Source organism: Sorex fumeus, unplaced genomic scaffold (genome assembly GCF_029834395.1).
Source record: "Sorex fumeus unplaced genomic scaffold, SorFum_2.1 ptg000115l, whole genome shotgun sequence".
In the NCBI taxonomy this organism is placed as follows: domain Eukaryota; kingdom Metazoa; phylum Chordata; class Mammalia; order Eulipotyphla; family Soricidae; genus Sorex; species Sorex fumeus.
Window position 1 is genome coordinate 18,079,571 of NW_026606172.1, and position 25,974 is coordinate 18,105,544.

The window sequence follows — 25,974 nt, forward strand, 5'->3', positions numbered from 1 at the left end:
GCCAACTAAATGAATTAGTCCAGTTGGCGCTGCACCCTTTCACTTCAACTGTATTACAATGATGAATCCAGGTTTTCTTAAATTTTCTATAAAGACTGGGATTTTTTTCTTCTTTCCTTATGATCTTTCTTGTTAGACAAACTTAAAGCTAATTATTGGTTCTCTGTTACAAAAATTCTATCTTTACTTCTTTTTCATTGAAACATCATGATTTACTGTTTTGAGCACACAATATCACTGCACCTCACCAACCACCAGAGTACCAGTATTCTACTGTCTCTAAGTTTCTCTGGCCCCCTCCCTCCCCTTAGGAGATTCATCTCTCCAGACAGAATCTAGGGGTCTGTTTTCATTGGCTATTATCTATTCTCTTTCTATATTGCTTTCTATTCCAGGTATGAGTGAGATCATCTGCTGTTTGTCCTTCTTCCTCTGACTCACTTCATTCAGCCTGATGCCCTCTAGTTCCGTTCAAATCGTTGCACACGGCAGGATTTCATTGTGTACAGAGACCACAAGTTGTTTATCCACTCTCATCTGTTTTTGGGCACTTGGATTAGTAACTATCTCCAGCTGAAGTGTCCTGATTCTCTTAAGAGGGGAGAAGAAGGCCACAAACTTTCCCTACCTTAGGGCTATTTGGCTCTCTTCCCTCTTCCTCCTTCCACATCCCCTTTTAAGGTAAGAGTCATCCCATCCTGATTTGTTCTAGGTTCCACAGGAGTCAGAAGGATTAGGCAATGGACGGGCGGGACTGTGAGGCTCCAGCCCCACCCTTGGATGAGGGCTCACCGCCAGGTTACTCACAAGAGGTCACTGTGGCTGGCTGCTAGCACCAAACTCAGGCTGAAGCTGAGAACCACAGAGCTCAGACACGCAAGGGCAAGGTCCTAGAGGTCGGGCTTGTTTGGCTGTGGGGCCAGTTTGGCATGGTGACCAGGTGAGTGTTTTGATGACTGAGCTACCCTTTTCATCCACTCCTGTTTGGAGAGACATAGAATTTTGAAACCGAAAAAAAGGAGCCCTTAGAGATCCAAAGATAATTATAGAAGAAAATGCTCGAAAATACTTTTATCTCAACAAGAATAGGTTTTATTATTTTAAAATTTTTTTAAATTTTTATTTTGGGCCACACCCGGCAGGGAACAGGGCTTACTTGAGTCTCTGCACTCAAGGATCACTCCTGCCTGTGCTCAGAGAACCGTACTGAGTTCCGGGAATTGAATCTGAGTGGACCCCACACATGGCAAGCACCCTACTTGCTATACTATCACTCCAGCCCTGTGGATCTTATTTCTGAGAGAAATATTATATATTCATTATGTTAGAGACATGCATGGATTTGAGAACAGCTTTAAATAATAGGTTTCAGATAAATTCTCAATTCCTATATCAAGGATAATGCTCTTAAAATCTTCCTAGATACTTTGGGTTCACTTTCAAAGTTCAATAGCAATTTGTAGACCTTCTCAACCTCCTCTAAAATAAACCTGATTTCCTTTGTGTTAAGAGTCACAATGTGTTAGTTTTTGTTAGCTTTTTTTCTGTTTTATTTACAGGCTTTATAGTTTTGTTTGAAATTCATCTTTTGTAATGTAATCTTATTTACTATTAATTCATTCGATTGTATCCCCCCTCACCTCACATTTCTTCCGCCTGATGTTGCAACACTTGGTAATAATTCTCATAGAGGTCACAATTTACTTAATGGTGATATCCCATGCACGTACTTATGATTCATGTCATGTATTTTAAAGTTGTAGATTGTGGGTTCATCTTATGAGGCTCCTGACACAGGTATTTAGTTACACAGACATTTTGAAAATATAAGCTTTCATGGATAGGTACCATAATTCGAGAGCATTTTCATAATTTCATTTGAGTTAAAAGACATGTAATCAAATGATAACTCATTTTCATCTCTTTCTCACTACCTTAAGATTCTTTGAAAATATGCCAGGAGCATCAATGGTTTTTCTGTGTTGAAAACAACTTAGATTTCTTTGAAGATTTTAAAGAAATGATCGTAACTAATGATTTGTCTTTAATTAAATTTATTCCCCTTCCTTTCGTTACTGGTGTTATAGTGACCATTAATGTGTGTGCTCTTGTGAGGCTTGCCGGGTCCAGCACTCTTGTAACTGTGTTGCTTGCACACATTGTGGTTCTAGTCCTTGCCAGAAGTCACTTTGGTGCTTGCTGTGGATGACAAAACCAGTTGTGGTGTTCACACATATTTAGATGTGGTGCTGGCAACCTCCTGACTGTATGCCAGAGATCACACACTCTGTGCTGGTGGGGTCCCAGACAGCAGTGCGGCTTGGCACCCAATGTTGGAGCTGGGCATTCACTCATGGTCAGAAGTTACAAGGTAGTCCATTGAGCTATTAACCTTCTGGCACTTTTCTTTTCTGCACTCGAACTTCTATAGTATTATCATTATTAGAGATGAATCAATACCCTATTGTAAATGCGATCCAGATACCTTAGAACCTGCTATTTTATTCTATTTTACTTTTTAATCGCTCATAAAACTCATCTCAAACACAGGGATGAGAGAGTTTATACAAACTGGCTAGATAAGGGGAAAGGAAGATAGAAATACTTGTTGCAAACAGAAAAGAAATGAGGACAACAGGGTTTCAGAAAGGCCACGAACAGCTTTCTAAACAAACAGAGGCTGGTCTAAAGGCAAACAGAATCTCCTGTTTGTCTTTGCTCTGATGGTGCAATATGGTCTAATGGTCTGACTAACTGGGAATTTAGGACTCGGGTACTCAATTTTGCCTCAGGTTTGCTCTTCTGTGCTAGGAGGCCTTGGCCAGGATGATGACCTTGGCAGAGTTTCTTGATCTAAGAGAGGCAGATTTCCTGATTACAAAGCTCTGTGTTTATAAGCGGAAAGGTTGCAAATGGGTGAAGGGCATTATTACAACTAAAGCAAGACTTTCATGTATGAACAATCAAAGCAAGGCACTTTATTTTTCTTTGCACATTTGGGCTCCCATAACTAATGTGCTCTGCCCTGAACGGTGTGTGTTGCTTTTATTTATTTTCTTGAATTCCCTTATAGCCGAAGCAATTTAGAAAAGGGTGGGAGTGTGCAAAGGGTAAAGGGAACATCTATTGACCTCTCTGGCTAATTTCTTGTGCATCGTGCATCTCCCTCCATGTCCCAGCATTAAATCTTCACCTACCCCCCATATTCCTTGGTTATGCATATTGCAATGGTAGATTTTACCATTAGCATGACTATCTGTATTTTGTTCAAAATATTGTGTTTGCATATTATGACAGAACATTCAAACATAAGTGCTCTTTAAATGAAACCCCACTTAAAAAATATCACATGCATCAAAATTCTATACTTCTTAAAGCTGTTTGGTTTAGTAATGCTTGCTCATAAGTAAAACTCCATGGAGAGTTAAGAGCCTTTAGCCTTTGGTAAAGAGGAAATCAAGTAGAATGATCTCATCACCCTGAAGCACATCAAAAACTGCCAGGTAATTAACTTTTCACTTAGTATTTAAACAAAATATTTGATTTCAGAGTGAGAATTCTGTCATTTCTATTAGTGAGAGCCAGGTTTTCATCTCTTAATCTTGGATTTAAATAAACTTGGAAATAATCATGCTTTCTTTGAATTCAAAGTGCAGGCCTTAATTAGAAAATGGTTGCTTTTGTTTTTTTTAAATCATGTAATCATTCAAGAGGAATTGTATCAAAATTATTGCTATCAAGCCTTATGAATAAGTCAGAAAATATGAAAGATAGTTCCTTAAAATGCTTAGTAGGCTTCTAAAAATATGAATATTATTTTCTATTCAGACTACTTTTCTACCTTACAGAGCCTAGAGAAAAAATTTTAAATAATAGAGATATTTTTTCCTTATTTTTTCTTCTTTGTAGTTCACTTCCTTCCTATATTTCTTTTAATCTCCATCCTCTCCTTCCCTCATCTTTTTTACCCCCAGCATGTTTTTGTATCCTCTGCATACCTGGCCTGGTGTGGCTGAGTACCTTAGATTTAAAGGGAGTGAAACCCAGGATTTTTAGAAGGTAGGGGAGAATACCAAGGAAACCCACCTCATTATACCAGAGGCAAAATATGAATGAGATACAGAGACAATCAGGCTGGAGGGAGTAAGATTTCAAGGAGAGCGTCTCAGAAGTGAACTTTGAACAGGCACTGGAAGAGATAACATGTACCAAAGCATGCACAGAATACTCAGATCCATGCATCTTAAAGCATATGGAGGTGATTAGAGTTGTATGTGTGTGAAGGTGAAGCTGGCTAGGGCTGGAGTGATAGAACAGCAGGTAGGGCATTTGCCTTGCACATGGTTGCCCTGGGTTCGATTCCCAGCATCCCATATGGTCCCCGAGCACCACCAGTAGTGATTCCTGAGAGCAGAACCAGGAGTAACCTGAGCATTGCCGGGTGTGACCCAAAAAGAAAAAAAAAAGAAATGAAGCTGGGTTCTCAGGGAAAGGGGTTTTCTCGGCTTCTGCAGAATTTAGATTGATGACTCTTATGGGTAAATGTTAGTCATGGAAGGTGATTAGTTCCAAGAATGATAGGACATTTTTGCTGTTTAGAAAGAGCACCATGATTTTTTTTCAAGAGGTCTAGAAGGATTGGGAGGTGGAATTAAGAGCTGCTGGCACAGAAGGTGTCATATGCTAGAAAAGCTTTTACTTTTCCCCCCAAGGAAACCCCAAACCCACGTATTTATCCATCCTGAGCTTTTATTAAACATTCATTTATTGCAAGAACCCTGATTAAGGCAGTGGTAAAATGGATAACACTTAATCACCGCAAAGTTCTCAGCATTCCTCCCAAATTCCAATTTTTTTAAAAAAAATTTGGAATTACAAGCTTGCTGCTACCTGAACCCCACCTCCATGCACTATATTCAAAACCCATTTTAGAAAATTGAACATTCTAAAGCTCCTTTTGGGATAATTTTGAAATGCAACAGCTCCAATCAATTTAATAACCTCTATTATTTTACTTCCTTTAATAAATGTTTTCAATGTGAATGACCTCTCCCCTGGCACTAACCTTTCCACCCCCCACCCTCCTCTATTTTTCCACTTGCTTTGGCTAAAGCACAGTAATTTACAAACTTTTTCATAGTTGAGTTTTAGACATACAATATTGCGGTGTTGATCCCAACACCGGTGTAAACTTTCCTGCACCAATGTTCCCATATTTCCTCCCATTTCTCCTGGACCACCTCCAACCTGCACTCTCCACAAGCACCTTTCCAAGCTTGTTTGTTGAAATTTGGGTCCATTTATTTAGTGCTACGATTGGTTTGAGGCTCTTCGTGCTCCTAGAACAAACAGATGCCATTGGGCTACACTAGCATACGACAGGGACAAGTGGAGACATTACTGGCACCCGCTCGAACAAATCGACGATTAGTGGGAAGTCAAGTGATCAAGTGATTTAGTGTTGTTGACTCTGTGCTTTGGATACTTAACTCTATCATTTTTTACACCTCATTTTGTACCTGACTCCCTGACCTGGCCCCCATGCTTCACATCTGTCTTGTCTCCCCTGTTCCTCCACTCTTTCTTTCCTTGTCATTCTTTTACTCTGGAGCCAAGATTGATCAAGGAATTCCCCCTTTTAAAACATTGTATTGCCCCAGTCAGTTATTCTAAATATCCCATGTAAGTGAGATCATCCTGTGTTTATATCATCCTTTTTCTGGCTTACTCCATTTAACATGATGTCTTCCAGTTCGATCCATGTTGCTGCATGTTGCATGATTACATTATTTGTTATCACTATGTAGTACTCCACTGTGCATATATACAACATCTCCATGATCACCTTCTCTGACACTGAATATCTAGGTTAATTCCAAATCTTTGCTCTTGTACTGAGTTTTCTAATAAATAAAGGTGTGCATACATACTTGTGAATGAATGTTTTTCTGTCCTGGGGATAGACACCCGAAGTAGAAAGGCTGAGTCATATGGGAGTTCAATTCTGAGTTTACTGAGTATCTTCCATACTGTTTTTCATAAAGGTTGGAACGTACAATATTCCCACCAGCAGTGGATGAGGATTTCTTTTTTACCATATCCCCACCAATAGAGATTGCTCCCAGTGCTTCTGATAAGTGTCATTTTATATATATATATATATATATATATATATATATATATATTAGTGAAGCACCATGAGATACAGTTGTAGATTTACAAATCTTTGTGCTTGGGTTTCGGTCATACAATGATCAAATACCCATCCCTCCACCAGTGCCCATTTTCCACCACCATGGATAATATCCCCACCCCATTCCCCCCCTCCCACCCTGCCTCTGTGGCAGGGCATTCCCTTTTGTTCTCTCTCTCCTTTTGGGTGTTGTGGTCTGCAAAAGAGGCATTGAGTGGCAAACATGTTCAGTCCATAGTCTACTTTCAACATGCATCTCCCCTCCTGGGAGGATCCTCCAAACACCCTTTATTTGGTGCTCCCTACTCTATCTGAACTGCCCTTTCCCCTAGAATACCCGGCTGGCCTCTAAGCTATGGAGTAATCCTCCTGGTGTTGATCTCAGCTATTCTTGGGTATTAATCTCATATTTTGTTACTTTATATCCCCCAGATGAATGCAATCTTTCTATGTCTATCCCTCTCTTTCTGACTCATTTCGCTTAGCATGATACTTTGCATATTGTACCACTTGTATGTAAATTTCATGACTTCATCTTTTCTAAGAGCTACATAGTACTCCATTGTGTAGATGTACGAAAGTTTCTTTAACCAGTCATCTGCTCTTGGGCACTCAGGTTTCTTCCAGTCTCTGGCTATTGTAAAGAGTGCTGCAATGAACAAACAAGTGCAGATGTCACTTCGACTACACATTTTTGCCTCTCTGGGATATATTCCCAGGAGTGGTATCGCTGGGTCAAATGGGAGCTCAATTTCTAATTTTTTGAGAATCGTCCATACTGTTTTCCAAAAGGGCTGAACTAGTCGGCAATCCCACCAACAGTGAAGGAGTGTCCCTTTCTCACCACATCCACGCCAGCATCAGTAGCTTTTGTTCTTTTGAATGTGGGCCAGTCTCTGAGGTGTGATATGGTATCTCATTGTGGTTTTGATCTGCATCTCCCTGATGATTAATGATGTAGAGCATTTTCTCATGTGCTTTTTTGCCATTTGGAATTCTTCTTTGAGAAAGTTTCTGTTCATTTCATTGCCCCATTTTTTGATGGGGTTGGATGTTTTCTTCTTGTGGAGTTCAATCAGTACTTTGTATATCCTGGATATCAACCCCTTGTCAGATGTGTATTCGGTGAATATCCTTTCCCATTCTGTAGATTGTCTTTGTATTTTGGTCAAAGTTTCTTTGGAGGTGCAGAAGCTTCTTAGTTTAAGATAGTCCCATTTATCTATCTCTGTTTTCACTTGCTCGGCCAGTGGCATGGCATCTTTGAAAATATCATTAGCCTCAATGTCATGGAGGGTTTGCCAACTTTGTCTTCAATGTACCTTATGGTGTCTGGTCTGATGTTGAAGTCTTTAATCCATTTTGATCTTACATTTGTACATGGTGTTAGGCAGAGTTCTGAGCCCATTTTTTTGCATGTAGTCTTCCAGTGATGCCAGCACAATTTGTTAAAGAGGCTTTCCTTACTCCACTTCACATTTCTTGCACCTTTATCAAAGATTACATGATCATATGATTGAGGGGAGATGTCAGTGTATTCAACCCTGTTCCATTGGTCTGCAGTTCTGCCTTTATTCCAGTACCATGCTGTTTTAATTATTACTGCTTTGTAGTAGAGTTTGAAGTTAGGGAAGTTGATTCCTCCCATTTTCTTTTTCCCAAGAATTGCTTTAGCTATTCGCGGGGGTTTATTGTTCCATATAAATTTCAAGAGTGTTTGCTCCATTTCTTTGAAGAATGTCATGGGTATCCTTATAGGAATTGCATTGAATTTATACAATGCTTTCGGTAGTATTGCCATTTTGACAATGTTAAGTCTCCCGACCCATGAGCAGGGGATATCTTTCCATTTCCTCATGTCCTCTTTTATTTCCTGAAGTAGCGTTTTGTAGTTTTCTTTGTACAGGTCCTTTACTTCCTTAGTTAAGCTGATTCCTAGGTACTTGATTTTCTGGGGCACAATTGTGAACGGGATTGTTTTTTTCATGTAGCTTTCCTCTCTCTCACTGTTTGCGTATAGGAAAGCTATGGACTTTTGGGTATTGATTTTATAGCCTGCAACTTTACTATACAAGTCTATTATTTCTAAGAGTTTTTTGGTGGAGGTTATTGGGTTCTCTAAGTATAGTATCATATCATCTGCGAATAGTGAGAGCTTGATTTCTTCCTTTCCTCCCTGAATGCCCTTAATATCTTTTTCTTGCCTAATCGCTATTGCAAGTACTTCCAGTACTATATTGAACAGCAGTGGAGAGAGTGGGCATCCTTGTCTCGTCCCTGATCTTAGAGGAAAGGCTCTCAGTTTTTCACCATTGAAGATGATGCTTGCTGTAGGCTTGTGGTAGATGGCTTTAACTATGTTGAGGAGAGTCCCCTCTATACCCATTTTGGCTAGGGTTTTCATCATAAAGGGATGCTGGATCTTGTCAAATGCTTTCTCTGCATCTATTGATATGATCATATGCTTTTTATCTTTTCTTTTGTTGATATGATGGATTATGTTGATTGATTTCCGAATGTTAATCCATCCTTGCATCCCTGGGATGAATCCTATTTGGTCATGGTGTATGATCTTTTTGATGAGTAGTTGGATTCTATTTGCTAGTAGTTTGTTGAGGATCTTTGCATCTGTGTTAATCAGGGATATCGGCCTGTAATTCTCTTTCTTTGTGGTATCTCTGTCTGCTTTTGGTATCAGTTTGATATTCCCTTCGTAGAAACTGTTCGGAAGTGTTTTTGATATTTCAATTTCATGGAAAAGCTTAAAGAGGATTGGGAGTAAGTCTTCTTTAAAGATTTGGAAGAATTCACTAGTGAATCCATCCGGGCCAGGGCTTTTGTGCTTGGGGAGACTTTTTATTACCATTTCAACTTCCTTGGTGGTGATAGGTCTGTTCAGGTATTCCAGGTCTTCTTGGTTCAGCGTTGGGAGTCTGTAGGAGTCTAGGAATTTATCCATTTCCTTGAGGTTTTGATGTTCCGGTGCATAAAGCTTCTCAAAGTACTCCCTGAGGATCCTTTGAATTTCTGTAGTTTCTGTTGTTATGATCCCCTTTTCATTTCTGATTCGGTTTATTAGGGTTTTCTCTCTCCCCTTCTTTGTGAGTTTTGCTAGAGGCTTATCGATCTTGTTAATTTTCTCGAAGAACCAGCTCTTGGTTTCATTGATCTTTCGGATTGTTTTTTGGGTTTCCATCTCGTTAATCTCTGCTCTGATTTTATTATTTCCTTCCTCCTGTTCGGGTTGTGCTCCTTTTGTTGGTCCTTCTCCAAGCTCTTAAGCTGTGAGGTTAGTTTATTTATGTGGGCTCGCTCCTCCTTTCTGAGGAATGCTTGTAGAGTTATAAACTTTCCTCTTAAGACAGCTTTTGCTGTGTCCCATAAGTTTTGGTAAGTCGTGTCCTCATTTTCATTCATTTCTAGGAATTTTTTGATTTCCTCTTTTATTTCCTTTCTAAGCCACTCGTTGTTCAATAGCGCACTGTTTAATTTCCAGGTGTTTGATTTAGTTTTCTGTTTGTGTGTGTGATTTACTTATAAGTGCATTGTGGTCTGAGAGGATTGTTGATACAATCTCTATCTTCTTAATTTTATGGAGGTATGTTTTGTTACTCAGCATGTGGTCTATCTTGGAGAATGTTCCATGTACGCTTGAGAAGAATGTGTATTCAGCTTTTTGAGGATGAAGTGTCCTGTATATATCTACTCAGTCCCTTTCTTCCATTGTTTCCCTCAGATGAATTATGTCCTTGTTAAGCTTGAGTCTGGTTGATCTATCAAGAGGTGACAAAGTGGTGTTGAAGTCTCCCACTAGTATTGTGTTACTATTGATGTCTTTTTCCAAATCTATGACTAGTTGTTTTAAGTACTTTGCTGGTCTCTCATTAGGTGCATATACGTTTATTATTGTAAGTTCTTCCTGTTGTACAGATCCTTTGATCAATAAGAAATGACCTTCACTGTCTCTTATGACCTTCTCCACTCTGAAATCGATGTGGTCTGATATTAAGATGGCTACCCCAGCTTTTTTATGGGAGCTGTTTGCCTATAGGATTGTTTTCCAGCCTTTGATTCTGAGTCTGTGTTTGCTTTGACTATTGAGGTGTGTTTCTTGCAGGCAGCAGAATGTTGGGTTCAATTTTCTAATCCATCCTGCCACTCTATGTCTTTTAATTGGTGCGTTTAGCCCATTGACATTGAGAGAAATTATAGTTATGGGATTTTGTCCCATTGTTCTGTTGAAATTAGGTGTATTTGAGGGGCCTGTCCTGTCTTAAAGTAGCCCATTTAGTTGTACTTGTAACCATGGTCTTGAGTCTATGAAGTTCCTGAGCTGTTATTTGTCCGTGAAACTGTGTGTTGTTCCTTCTATTTTGAATGAGAGTCTCGCTGGGAAAAGTATATTTGGAGAAGCATTTATTTCATTGAGGTTTTTCACTATGTCCCACCACTGTTTTCAAGCCATGAGGGTTTCATCAGAAAAATCAGCTGTGAATTTTAAGGATGCTCCTTTGTAAGAGATTTCTTTCTTCGATCTTGCTGCTTTCAGAATTTTGTCTCTGTCTAAAGTTTTGGTCATTTTGATCAGGATGTGTCTTGGGGTATTTTTGTTCAGATTTCTTCTAGCTGATACCCTTCAGGCCTCCTGAATGTGGTCACAAGTTTTCTTTAGCTCTGGAAATGTTGTAGCAATGATGCCTTTGACAGTTTCTTCTTCATCAAAGTTTTCTTCCTGTCCCTCTGGGGCTCCAATAATTCTTATGTTACCCCTCTTGGCTTCATCACGATCTTCTCTTGCCATCTGTTCCCAAACTGTGAGTGTCTTTTCCATTTTCTGCTCTTTTCTGGTGAGTCTCTGAACTTCATCTTCGAGCTCACTGATTCTGTTCTCAGCAGCTGTTACTCTGCTGCTGAGGCCTTCCACTGAGTTTTTCAATTCGCCTACCAGGTTTTTCAGGTCCGACATTTCCTATTGCATTATCCTCATTTCTGCCTTCCAGTCCTCTTGTCTTTTATTGGCATTGCTTTCCATTGTTTCTTTTAGTTCCCTAAGCATCCTAAGTAGTTCCCTTCTGATTTTCTTGTCAGAGAGGTTGTCTAACACTACAATACTGTTGGTGTCTTCTGGGCTAGCCTCTTCAATAAGAAAATTTGGTGGGCTTTTGCGTTGCTTTACCATTGTGACCAGTGTGCTTTAGTCCTTCACGTTCACTGTTACTATTCTGGTTGAGTGAGGAGAGAGTTCCCGGATCTGTTCAGCTTTGCTGCCGCAAGATGTGATGTTGCCTCAGTTCCAGTCCTGCGCAGGTCAAGGGAGAAAACCGGCTCTTCTAGGGGATGGAGCTAGCTGTGCATGCCCTGGGGGAGTCCCAAGCCGTGGGGGCAGGCTGTACCTGGTTGAATGAGGAGAGACTGCCAGGAGCCGTTCAGTTTTATTGCTGAAAAATGGGCCTTGGTTCCCATCTGGCGCAGATCATACTGTTCCCTCTTATGGTTGGAAAGGATTTTGGATAAGGTTGGTCGATGGTAGGCACCCTTCTACGTTTCTGAGTTTGACCTTCTTCTCAATCAGGCGTTATTCTTTGTTTTATAACCGACATTGAGTGAAACTTTTGGAGGAGGTGCTATTTGGTACTGAGCTTATACAGCTATTTTCAAACAGGTCTTTGTTGGAAATGGAGTAGGCGAGTGGGATGTTGTTGGATTTTAGTAGAAGAGGTGGTAAATTTTTGGTTGGTATTAGGTGGCAAGTTGTGGGATGAGAGTCCTGAATGCTTGATGTGAGTGAGAAGGCCACGCCCACTTTGGGAGGCCACGCCCCCTTCCTGGTGGCCACACCCCTAGCCTGTCCCAGGCCACTCTCACCCAGAATCCTGGAATGGAGGAAAGGTGGTGGACAGTTTCCCCGCTGTGCTTCAGGCGGGAATCGAGGCACGGCTGGGGGGCAGGAGCGGTTCCCGGCTGGACGCCCCCACCCACCTGGAGGGGAGGGGCGATGGACTGGTAGGCTGTCCCGGTGAGCTGGACGGGCACTCTCCCCGCTGGGCTTCAGGCGGGAATCCAGGCGCCGCTGGATAAGTGTCATTTTCACTGGTATAAGATAACATCGCATTGTTGTCTTGATTTGGATTTTCCTAATAATAAATGATAATGAATATTTTTTATGTGTCTGTTGGCCATCCTTAGGTTTTCCTTAAAGAAGTGTCTGTTCATTTCCTCTCTCCATTTTTTAACAGGGCTTTGAGATTTTTTGTTGATCTCTGTGATTACTTTATAACTCCTGAATAGCAACCATTTATCCACTGTGTTGAATGTGAATATTTTCTCCCTCTCTGGTATTGTTTAGTTTTAGCCCGTGTTTCTCTCGCTATCCAGAAAATTTTAAGTTTTTTTTTTTTTTTTTTTTTTTTTTTTTAATTTATTTATTGAATCACTGTGGGAAAGGTTACAAAGCTTTCAGGTTTATGTCTCAGTCATGCAAATATCAAACACATTTCCCTTTACCAATACTTATTTTTTACCATGAAGAACCCCAATAAAACCCCACCCCCCACCCCTCCCCGTCCCTGTGAAGCAGATGAATTCTAGTTAACACTCTATCTGCTTTGATTAGATTCATTGTTTCAATAAAAGATTCACCACTATTATTTAGAGTTTACCCCCCCCCCCAAATCAGACATGCTGAAAAAGCATTGTGAAGTGATTTGCTTTCTACGGCTGGGTTCAAGAATTAAATGTTGGTTTTGGATTTCTGCTCTTTTACCTATTGACCCTGGAAGTATTTCTACTGAAAGTCAGATAGTTAAGAAATTGGTTTCTGTGTTCTGGAGTCCTGGCCGTGCTGGAGAGCCGCTCGCGGGGGGCAACCGGTGGCCTCGGTAGGGCGTGAAGGGCGGACCGAAACGCCCCCCTTCCCATGAGGTTTTAGTCGCCCCCACACTCCCGGCTCATACCTGCTGTCCACAAGGCTCCCATGTGGCCGCCATCTTTCTTTCCAAAGAGGAGAGGGCGAATGGGGCAACACCCTTTCCCCTCCGGCAGACTTGATGGCCTGGATCAATGCAGAGTCCGTTCACTTTTCTGCTCCAAGCTGCTGGGTTCTGCATTAAGTCCTTGTGCTTCTGGGGCCGTGGCCGTGCTGGAGAGCCGCTCGCGGGGGGCAACTGGTGACCTCGGTAGGGCGTGAAGGACGGACCAGAACGCCCCCCTTCCCATGAGGTTTTAGTCGCCCCCACACCCCCGGCTCATACCTGCTGTCCACAAGGCTCCCATGTGGCCGCCATCTTTCTTTCCAGAGGGAGGAGGGCGGAAGGGAGCAACACCCTTTCCCCTCTGGGCAGAAATGATTGCCTGGATCAACGCATAGTCCTTTCACTTTTCTGCTCCAAGCTGCTGGGTTCTGCATTAGGTCATTGTGCTTCTGGGGCTGTGGCCGTGCTGGAGAGCCGTTCGTGGGGGGCAACTGGTGGCCTCGGTAGGGCGTGAAGGGCGGACCGAAACGCCCCCCTTCCCATGAGGTTTTAGTCGCCCCCACACTCCTGGCTCATACCTGCTGTCCACAAGGCTCCCATGTGGCCGCCATCTTTCTTTCCAGAGAGGAGAGGGCGAATGGGGCAACACCCTTTCCCCTCCGGCAGACTTGATGGCCTGGATCAATGCAGAGTCCGTTCACTTTTCTGCTCCAAGCTGCTGGGTTCTGCATTAAGTCCTTGTGCTTCTGGGGCCGTGGCTGTGCTGGAGAGCCGCTCGTGGGGGGCAACTGGTGACCTCGGTAGGGCGTGAAGGACGGACCAGAACGCCCCCCTTCCCATGAGGTTTTAGTCGCCCCCACACCCCCGGCTCATATCTGCTGTCCACAAGGCCCCCATGTGGCCGCCATCTTTCTTTCCAGAGGGAGGAGGGCGGAAGGGAGCAACACCCTTTCCCCTCTGGGCAGAAATGATTGCCTGGATTAACGCATAGTCCTTTCACTTTTCTGCTCCAAGCTGCTGGGTTCTGCATTAAGCCCTTGTGCTTCTGGGGCTGTGGCCGTGCTGGAGAGCCGTTCGTGGGGGGCAACTGGTGACCTCGGTAGGGCGTGAAGGACGGACCGGAACGCCCCCCTTCCCATGAGGTTTTAGTCGCCCCCACACTCCCGGCTCATACCTGCTGTCCACAAGGCTCCCATGTGGCCGCCATCTTTCTTTCCAGAGAGGAGAGGGCGAATGGGGCAACACCCTTTCCCCTCCAGCAGACTTGATGGGCTGGATCAACGCATAGTCCGTTCACTTTTCTGCTCCAAGCTGCTGGGTTCTGCATTAAGTCCTTGTGCTTCTGGGGCCGTGGCCGTGCTGGAGAGCCGCTCGTGAGGGGTGACTGGTGACCTCGGTAGGGCGTGAAGGACGGACTGGAACGCCCCCCTTCCCATGAGGTTTTAGTCGCCCCCACACCCCCGGCTCATACCTGCTGTCCACAAGGCTCCCATGCGGCTGCCATCCTTCTTTCCAGAGAAGAGAGGGCGAATGGGGCAACACCCTTTCCCCTCCGGCAGACTTGATGGCCTGGATTAACGCATAGTCCTTTCACTTTTCTGCTCCAAGCTGCTGGGTTCTGCATTAAGTCCTTGTGCTTCTGGGACTGTGGCCGTGCTGGGGAGCCGCTCGTGGGGGGCAACTGGTGACCTCGGTAGGGCGTGAAGGACGGACCAGAACGCCCCTCTTCCCATGAGGTTTTAGTCGCCCCCACACACCCGGCTCATACCTGCTGTCCACAAGGCTCCCATGTGGCCGCCATCTTTCTTTCCAGAGGGAGGAGGGCGGAAGGGAGCAACACCCTTTCCCCTCTGGGCAGAAATGATTGCCTGGATTAACGCATAGTCCTTTCACTTTTCTGCTCCAAGCTGCTGGGTTCTGCATTAAGCCCTTGTGCTTCTGGGGCTGTGGCCGTGCTGGAGAGCTGCTCGTGGGGGGCAACTGGTGACCTCGGTAGGGCGTGAAGGACGGACCGGAACGCCCCCCTTCCCATGAGGTTTTAGTCGCCCCCACACCCCCGGCTCATACCTGCTGTCCACAAGGCTCCCATGCGGCCGCCATCCTTCTTTCCAGAGAAGAGAGGGCGAATGGGGCAACACCCTTTTACCCTCTGGGCAGAAATGATGGCCTGGGTTAACGCATCGTCCGTTCACTTTTCTGCTCTAAGCTGCTGGTTTCTGCATTAAGTCCTTGTGTTTCTGGGGCTGTGGCCATGCTCCAAACTTAACTCTGATTTTCAGGGAGAAAGATTGGGTGGTTTACTTCTCATTGATCACTTTGTATATAGAGAGATGTCGCGCGGCCGCGTAAGCGGCCGCGCGGTTTTGAGAAAAAGTCCTCGTTCCCGCATACTCGAGCTGTGTTTGTAGAGGCTTCTGGTCACCAGGGTTCCATCTGGGGGAGGCGGGATGCGGCGCCTACTCCATCTGGAACTTCCCGGTGCTCTCGGCTCTTTTTGGAACCTGTTTTTTCTTTTTTCTTTTCCTCCGGGATCCCGCACCCTCCATGTGTTCCTTCTCTTATTCTGAACGTTTCAAAGATGGCGCTGGGGGGCGGGCTGTGGGCATGACTTCCGGGATCAGAGGTTACCTGGGAGGTGTAGTCCGGCAGATTTGAGAAAAAGTCCTCGTTCCCGCATACTCGAGCTGTGTTTGTAGAGGCTTCTGGTCACCAGGGTTCCATCTGGGGGAGGCGGGATGCGGCGCCTACTCCATCTGGAACTTCCCGGTGCTCTCGGCTCTTTTTGGAACCTGTTTTTTCTTTTTTCTTTTCCTCCGGGATCCCGCACCCTCCATGTGTTCCTTCTCTTATTCTGAACGTTTCAAAGATGGCGCTGGGGGGCGGGCTGTGGGCATGACTTCCGGGATCAGAGGTTACCTGGGAGGTGTAGTCCGGCAGATTTGAGAAAAAGTCCTCGTTCCCGCATACTCGAGCTGTGTTTGTAGAGGCTTCTGGTCACCAGGGTTCCATCTGGGGGAGGCGGGATGCGGCGCCTACTCCATCTGGAACTTCCCGGTGCTCTCGGCTCTTTTTGGAACCTGTTTTTTCTTTTTTCTTTTCCTCCGGGATCCCGCACCCTCCATGTGTTCCTTCTCTTATTCTGAACGTTTCAAAGATGGCGCTGGGGGGCGGGCTGTGGGCATGACTTCCGGGATCAGAGGTTACCTGGGAGGTGTAGTCCGGCAGATTTGAGAAAAAGTCCTCGTTCCCGCATACTCGAGCTGTGTTTGTAGAGGCTTCTGGTCACCAGGGTTCCATCTGGGGGAGGCGGGATGCGGCGCCTACTCCATCTGGAACTTCCCGGTGCTCTCGGCTCTTTTTGGAACCTGTTTTTTCTTTTTTCTTTTCCTCCGGGATCCCGCACCCTCCATGTGTTCCTTCTCTTATTCTGAACGTTTCAAAGATGGCGCTGGGGGGCGGGCTGTGGGCATGACTTCCGGGATCAGAGGTTACCTGGGAGGTGTAGTCCGGCAGATTTGAGAAAAAGTCCTCGTTCCCGCATACTCGAGCTGTGTTTGTAGAGGCTTCTGGTCACCAGGGTTCCATCTGGGGGAGGCGGGATGCGGCGCCTACTCCATCTGGAACTTCCCGGTGCTCTCGGCTCTTTTTGGAACCTGTTTTTTCTTTTTTCTTTTCCTCCGGGATCCCGCACCCTCCATGTGTTCCTTCTCTTATTCTGAACGTTTCAAAGATGGCGCTGGGGGGCGGGCTGTGGGCATGACTTCCGGGATCAGAGGTTACCTGGGAGGTGTAGTCCGGCAGATTTGAGAAAAAGTCCTCGTTCCCGCATACTCGAGCTGTGTTTGTAGAGGCTTCTGGTCACCAGGGTTCCATCTGGGGGAGGCGGGATGCGGCGCCTACTCCATCTGGAACTTCCCGGTGCTCTCGGCTCTTTTTGGAACCTGTTTTTTCTTTTTTCTTTTCCTCCGGGATCCGAAAATTTTAAGTTTAATGTAGTCCCAAACTGAAAGCATTCCTTCTAGATCAGGCTCAAGATAAGGATATTCATTGTCCTCCCTCTTACTTAACATTGTATTAGAAGTTTTAGAAACAGCAAATAGGTGAGAAAAGGAAATAAAAGGGATACAAATTGGAAAATAGGAAGTCAAATTATCTCTATTGGGCTGGAGTGATAGCACAGAGAGTAGGGCATTTGCCTTGCATGTGGCCGACCCGGGTTCAATTCCTCTGTCCCTCTTGGAGAGCCTGGCAAGCTACCGCGAGTATTCTGCCCGCATGGCAGAGCTCAGCAAGCTCCTTGTGGCGTATTTGATATGCCAATAACAGTAACAACAAGTTTAACAATGGAGACGTTGTGCCCATTCAAGCAAATTGATAAACAATCGGAGGACAGTGCTACAGTTCTACAGTGCGGATGATATAATGATATACATTGACGACCCAATAGTCCACTCAAAAACTCATAGAAACAGTAAACCAATATGACAAAGTGAGTGGCTACAATGTCAGTTCATAAAAATCAGTTGCAATCTTATATATAACTAATGAATCAGGAGAAAGAGATGTAAAAGTCTACCCCATTTAAAATAGTATCCAAAAGCATCAAATACCTAGAAATCAATTTAACAGAAGAGCTGAAAGACCTGTACCATGAAAATTTCAATACACTCGAGAAAAATGTTGAAGAATATTTAGGAAAAGGAAGAGCATATCATGCTCATGGATTGGAAGAATCAACATTGTCAAAATTGCTATCTTACCTAAACTATATAGACTCAATGCAGTCACTATCCAGATTCAGACAACATTCTTTAAGGACTTATGACAGTTAATTATAAAGTATTGTGGAACCATAAACAGCTTACACAGTCAAAACCATAATCTGGGAGGCATCTCTACCTAACTTTAATCTATACTATAAAGTCATTGATCAAAACAGCATGGCACTGAAATAAAGACTCTCTGACCAATGGTCAGGATAGAATATCCAAATATAAAACCATATAGAGCCAGCTAACTTTTGACAAAGAAGCTAAGAGCATGAAATGGGATAAAGATAGATTTTTCAATAAATGGTGTTAGGAGAATTGGATAAGCACATGCAAGAAATCAAAGCAGGATCCATATCTCACAGTTTACCAAAAAAAAAAAAACCTAACTCAAAGTGGATTAAAGACCTTGAGATTAGATCTGACTGAACCTTCCTCACTCTAACTCCATTTGTAGAAAGAAATAAAGGATGAAAATTAGTAACTACATTAGTGGAGTGTCCTAAGAAATCACTGTGTGAAGAGCATGATCTCAATAAGAAACTTCTGCAATGAGATTTTAGAACCAAATATAGTTAGTAGCCATAGGCTGTCTGGATTTACAAGTGGAAAGAATCCATACAATCCAGTAATTTAATTTCTGAGCCTTTTAAATGTAAGAAAACCCAGAATAATCTTATGCATACCCGTATCAGTTTAAGTTTTAGGAATAATAGCACTTGACCTTTTTTTTTTTAAATTTTTGCTTTTTGAGTCACACCTGAAGATGCTCAGGGGTCACTCCTGGCTCTGCACTCAGGAATTACTTCTGATGGTTCTCAAGGGAACCATATGGGATGCTGGGAATTGAACCCGGGTGTGCCACTTGGAGGGAAACACCCTACCTGCTCTGCTATCGCTCCAGCCCAGCACTTGACTTTTAAGCAGTGTTTTTTTTTCCTCAAGGTCACATGCAGAAAACAATTTCATTTTAATATATTAGATAAATCCTTTATAATAAAATAGTTTAAGAGACAATCTTTTTGAAAGACTCAGAAATTTAGGCAGTGCCACAAATTAGAATATATGTTGAACAAAATAGGTACTTTTTATTGAACAAAATAGATGGTACCACTTTGTTTTCTGAGGTGCCGTGGAGGACTTCTAAGCACACAAGAGGAGAAGCCCTGAGCATCAACAAGTTTGTAGTTATCTTAAAAATGAAAAACAAAACCAACTCCCCAAATAAGATAACCAATAGAAAGCTAAATAAACGTAGCTCCTATGTTAATAATGCAAGAAGCATAAATATTTATCTATAATAATGATTGATGATAAATTGTCTTCAAATAATTAAACCAGAACTAATTGCTACTCAAAGCATTTTATTTTAATATTACATCTAAGTGCATTAAAATTTTCATAGTATAATCTAATGTAAAAAACAATAATGTAATATTAATGTTTGGTTTTTGTTTATACTTATAAAATTCAGAACAAATTGAAAAGATTTCAAATGTCTTGACCATGTATATATTTAATGTAAGTTATAAGATACACAACTTTTAATTGTTAAAATGTTAAAATGTATATAAATTTAAAATTTAGTGGAATTTATTTTGTTATGTAACTTGTATAACAAAAAGGTTTTTTTTTTTTTGCTTTTGTTCTAAACTTGGTGGTACTAAGGCCTTACTTTGATCCTGTCCTTAAGGTTCACTGCTGGTGGGCTCTAGGGACCATATAGGGTTACAGGGTTTGAATCTGGGTTGGCTACGTGCAAGTCAAGTACCCTACCCTCTGTATTATAACTCGGCCCCTGAAAGAGTTAAAATAATTTTGAATCACTGGTTGCTAGTAGAGGTTAACTCGATGCAGGAAATGCATTTGTCCCCTGGCATGGCTAAAGAAATTGATTAAAGGACCCCTATGTATAAAATTTTTGGATGCTACAGTCGAATGGACTTTGGTGAAGAGACACTTGGGTGGTCAGTGCAGTGTAGTGTAGTAACCTATATTTTGAAGAGCTCTGAATTGTATCCCTAGAATGCATACACTTGGTAAACTAATGTTATCTCAATAAAAAATAAAAACAGTAGTCTCTTAAAATGTAAAATAAGATAGTATTTGCATACTATTTTATGCAAAACTCCTTGCAGATTTTAAATCATCTGTGGATGATTTAAAATACTTAATATGCTGTAAATGCTCATGTAAATAGGTATTATATGATATTGCTTATGGACCGATGACAAGAAATAGTGTTAATACAAATCTAGTACAGATACAGCTATCAAATAGTCTGTTTATTTGATGGAACATACAGATGCAGAACCCCTGAATATAAAGGGCCAATTAGGGCCAATTAGAGGTATATTTATTTCTTTGAAGACAGCTTCAAAATGAAGGTGAAGGATCTATAAAAATTAATGTGAGGAGCGAATTGTTACTGTTTGAAGTTTACTTTCTCATCTTACCTATAGGGACAGGCTACCTTCAGAAAGTTAACCTCTGATTAAATCCCCTCATCACCATTTCTGAGACCTTATCAAGGTACCTCAATTTACTCTGCACCTCAATTTCTTCATGTGTTGATGTAGCAAACTATGCATCCTACACATTTCAACAATTGTAAATAATAAATAATAAAGAAAAGCAACCAGATACAAAGTGTGCCTCAAATTATAAAATGCTGAACCTTTGCAAGAATGATCAATACCTTTCTCCCTCAATACAATTCTCTCTCCTCCCATTTTTCCCTTTGGTACTGAAAATACACAGTCTTGTCCAAGAAAAGTTCACCTAGAATATTATTGAAATATTTTTACTTAGGGGACCAGAAATCACTCCGTGGTGAAAGTGCCTGCCTTGCAAGTCTGAGACAGTGAATTCAATTCCTGGTGCCATCATGAGCACTGAGCACAACCCTGGAGGCTCAGCTGATTGTGTCTGGTAACTCTGCTGACCAACAGCCCTGATGTTACAGGTGATTTTGTACTAGAGCACAACCAGGAGTTTTTTTTTTTTTTTTTAAATTTATTTATTGAATCACTGTGGGAAAGGTTACAAAGCTTTCAGGTTTATGTCTCAGTCATGCAAATATCAAACACATTTCCCTTTACCAATACTTATTTTTTACCATGAAGAACCCCAATAAAACCCCACCCCCCACCCCTCCCCGTCCCTGTGAAGCAGATGAATTCTAGTTAACACTCTATCTGCTTTGATTAGATTCATTGTTTCAATAAAAGATTCACCACTATTATTTAGAGTTTACCCCCCCCCCCAAATCAGACATGCTGTAAAAGCATTGTGAAGTGATTTGCTTTCTACGGCTGGGTTCAAGAATTAAATGTTGGTTTTGGATTTCTGCTCTTTTACCTATTGACCCTGGAAGTATTTCTACTGAAAGTCAGATAGTTAAGAAATTGGTTTCTGTGTTCTGGAGTCCTGGCCGTGCTGGAGAGCCGCTCGCGGGGGGCAACCGGTGGCCTCGGTAGGGCGTGAAGGGCGGACCGAAACGCCCCCCTTCCCATGAGGTTTTAGTCGCCCCCACACTCCCGGCTCATACCTGCTGTCCACAAGGCTCCCATGTGGCCGCCATCTTTCTTTCCAGAGAGGAGACAACCAGGAGTTTTTGAGGACCTCAACTGTAGGGTACAAGTCAGCAAGAACTGCCATTGTAAACGACATGCAGTCACTGTGGTCAGGAGGCAACATCTAGTGCGCTTGTGCATGAGAACCGCTGGTGGGCACTGCAACCAGGATTCTGAAAGCACCAGAGCTAAAGGAGTACAACTTGGGACAAGCACATGTACACAGAGAACAGATATGTGAACTCTATATTTTTGGGGGGCGGGGGTCACACCTGGCGATGCACAGGGGTTACTCCTGGCTCTGCACTCAGGAATTACTCCTGGCAGTGCTTGGGGGACCAGATGGGAGGTTGGGAATTGAACCCGGGTCGGCCGCATACAAGGCAAACACCCTACCCGCTGTGCTATTGCTCCAGCCCCCAGATATGTGAATTCTGGAGAGAACCAAAACCAAGTGTGTGACTACCAAATTCAACTCTGTGTGTGTGTGTGTGTGTGTGTGTGTGTGTGTGAGAGAGAGAGAGAGAGAGAGAGAGAGAGAGAGAGAGAGAGAGACTCTCAGTTCCTGAATAAATATATACAGAGGGAAGGCGGGGGAGATATATTTTCTTTTTAAAAAAGTATTATTATCACTCTTATTTGGAAGAAACAAAAATAATAGATATTTTTGAAATAATCACTTAATCATAGCTGGAGGCATTTTATCCATCCTGGTTTTGGTCAATCTAGCTTTTTTACTAGTCTCTTCTGATATGAGCTTCTTCAGATGCTCAAGGATAAGTATGACCCTTCTCCACATTCTTCAAGATTCCAAAGCTTTTCCTTTATCTGCTGTTATCTAAAAAGGGTTTTGCAATAGATATCCTAGAACCATTAGAACTATGTTAAAACCAAGTATTGCTTATTTGTCACCCTATTTTAAAAGCTTTATTTAATTTTTCAAGAATCTATTTAGAGTTAATTCTAAGCTGACTACTAATGATAAGTTTAGGACAAGTCAATACGGATTTAGACATAGTAAGGGCCCTTGCGTATTTCTGTTGTCTTTGGCATATCAACCAATTTTGTTGCATGGCAGTGGACTTAAAAAATGTTCACATGTTTTACCCCCTAAATTACAAGCAATTCAGGTTTGAATCTGTTCTTGCAAAGCACAGTAAGTTAGCAATTTTCTTTAAAATTGGATTTTTCTCCTTTGTAAACAATCTTGTGATGATGATGATGATGATGAATGATGATTACTGCCATCTACATTTTTCTGGCCCGCCTCCCTCCAAGACCTCTGGGTTTCTCCAAAAGTTGGCACAGTGCACAATACACCCAGCAATCTAGCTTCTAAAGCTGACAAAACTCTAGAAACAATCCCTTGATATTGTGGGCGTTAAATATGACTTATTTCCTTGAAATCATTGCATACCTTCTAATTAAAATAATTTTTTGCTAAAAATTAACATAACATACTAAATGGATAGCTCTTGGTAAAACTGCTGTGTAGAAAAAAAATCTATTTAAATGGACTTGTATTGTAATTGTACTGATCTCAGCTGGTACTGTTTTCCCTGTAATAATTTACCCAATCATGTCTGTCATATTTAGAACTCAAAGTTCCCTAAAGACGATGTGATACTAAAGTCACAAAACTCACCTAGAAACATAAAAAGTGGATATAAAGGCTAGAAATAAAATTATTAGTAATTTAATTACTAAACAAAAAACCCTTTCCTACCGTGCTTTCTTTTTGGTTTTCAAAAGTCATCAAGGGACATGATATAATTTTGAATGTAATTGAACATATTAGAATTATATTACAATTTATACAATCATGTATATTTTACTTCACTGGATCTTTTAGGTGGTTTATGAACGTAAAGATAGTTAGAATGTCTCCCATGATATAGATAAGGAGGGAAACACTCATGGAGGTTAAGTAATACTTCTGAAGTCACATAGTTTGGGGCTGGATTGCTGGGTGTATTGTGAACTGTGTTAATTTTTTGGGGAAACCCGGAGGTCTTGGAGGGAGGTGGGCCGGGAAGATGTAGGTGGCAGTAATTATCATTCATCATCATCATGATGGGATTCATAAGGCTACTAAGTCGCACATGTATCACAATTTATAATATTTCATGTTAGTTTTAGAACCACTAGATCCAGAGTGCTGTTCCCTCATGTTTAGTTGTGGGTTTTGTTGTAATCATTGTCATTGCCAACATCATTAATGCTAACATCAGCATCAGCATTGAATCAGCATCAGCACCACATGTAGGCATTCTCTGTGTGTGTATGTATTTTTGTAAACAATCAAAGCTTTTCCTTGAATAATTTTTCCTTTTTGATTTAATTTTGTTGTATAAATATTTGGGGTGTAAATCTTCAATACAGCCATGTGTTTTCCAAAAAAAAAAATGTTCACATGTGCCCAAAAGACAGTACAGGAATTAAGGTCACCATCTTTCCTTGCACAGTGGTACTCCAGGGCACGACAGATAGTCCCTGAGCACTTCCAGAAGTGACTCCTGAATACAAAGTCAAAGTAATAAGCCCTGAGCACAGTCGGGTGTGGGCCTAACCCCTCCTCGCCCCACAGTTTTCACCCCACTAATATTGCCAATTTAATAATCGAAACTTACAAAAAGAGCCACTTTAGAAAAATGGAAAAATTTAATGACCTGTTGTTACTTAACAATTCAGAATAATCATTAACTTTGCTTGTGATGATATCATTATGATGACATAAGGCAGTGCCCGTATTTTTAGAGATACATTTTAAAGTCAGAAGAGAGTAATGATATATATCTGGAATATAATTTTTCTAAAACTCATAAGAAAAAAAGACAAAGTTGGTGAAATAAAAATGTACAAATTTTGTTGATCCTTCAGTGTAGGTGATAGGTATTTGAGAAATCATTTGATTATCTGTTTCTTCTGTGAATATTTGCAATGTCTATAATAAACACATGTAAAATAATTGTTTCTCAAACATTTAGACATTTTTGTTTTCTCCCTTTTCTAGGCTAAGTGACATCACCTTGTATGCTCATTCTCAAGTGGCATGTAGTACCTTCACTGTCCTATTCCCATGCCACCTTTGCCTGCTTTCATGTTATTTCTGCTGAAATTCTTTGCCTCATGACTCAAAGCTGATTTCTCTCATCTTTAAATACTTATGACTCCTTGGTTCAAGATTTTGTGACACTTATACTACTTTATGATACATATTTTTTACAGTGGGGTGGGGGGAGTCATTAAACTAAACGTGGGGACATATAGTTCAAGGATCAAGTGCATGCAGTACTTGTTTTTTCTCCCTACTAGAGTGGAAACTCCTTGAGATTGAGCACCAGATCTTAATTTCTTTCCACCCCTTATCACTGAGTTTGACAGTGAGTCTGCTTTCGCTCAAGTAGGGTCCTTAAAATGTCTATGAGATGGGACAGTTACTCTTCACATACCACTTAGCACATAGTGTCTAACATAGTTTGTAGCCTCCTTAAGTATAGCCCCCAAAGTACATTTTTTCAACAAATCTGTAAAAATTATGTATTGATTCCAGAATACAGAGGTATGCAATAATTGAGTGTTACATATTTTCAATTCACCCTAGTTACTAGAGCAATTATGTAAGCTTCTATTTTTTATTTCAGGGTTGAGGTGTTTGACTGACCAGGACCAGCAAAGTACTCATTTTGGAGAACACAGCATAACTAGGTCTCCTTCTGCTGCAGCACACACTATTACTACCCACAAAGTACTTTTTGATTTACCAGGAAATCTTTGACAAAGCTCCTCTCCCTCAGGGAAGTGTGGGTGGTTGTGCTGGCTGAGCTGGACAGAGGAACAAGAGAAAGAGAGAGAGAGAGAGAGAGAGAGAGAGAGAGAGAGAGAGAGAGAGAGAGAGAGAGAGAGAGAGAGAGAGACAGACACAGAGACAGAGACAGACAGAGACAGAGACAGACAGAGACAGAGACAGACAGACAGAGGGGCAGAGACAGAGACATACAGAGAGACAGAGAGACAGAAAGGCAGAGAGAAATGCCTCAAATAAAGAGAAGTATTTCTGTGTTGTTGTGAGGTGATCTTATTTGATAAAGCATGCACTCTTCATATTCATTTTCACAAAAATTAATTCCACATCTTTATAAAAAGGAGTGTTTTAGGGAAGAAACAAACATGCCACAAATGTGACACTGTAGAGATGAACTTCAATACAAATTTTGGCTTTCCTAAAACAACTAGTTATCCTGTGATCTGGTCATAACAGGCTTTTCAGAATCTGCAAAAGGAATGTATTTTATTAGTTTTACTTGGTTATCAGAACTTTGCTTGAGCACAAGCATGTGTTTTGAAAAATCAAGCTCCTTTGGGAACAGCACACTTAAGATATTTGTTCAGAGATGTTCAAGCTGTCAGCTATAAGATGCTTGTGCCGGAAACAGACAAGTCTGGGTAAAGTGCAGTTGTTATAT

General features: G+C 41.9%; 1 long non-coding RNA gene across 1 annotated transcript in view; it reads left to right on the forward strand.

Moving 5' to 3' along the window:
- Window positions 1–826: 826 nt before the first annotated feature.
- The window catches only part of LOC130043197 (uncharacterized), a 72,229-nt gene continuing 47,081 nt past the window's right edge, over window positions 827–25,974 (forward strand). The window contains exon 1 of the long non-coding RNA XR_008795330.1: window positions 827–940. This is a non-coding gene — a long non-coding RNA (uncharacterized LOC130043197). The remainder of the gene's footprint in view (window positions 941–25,974) is intronic.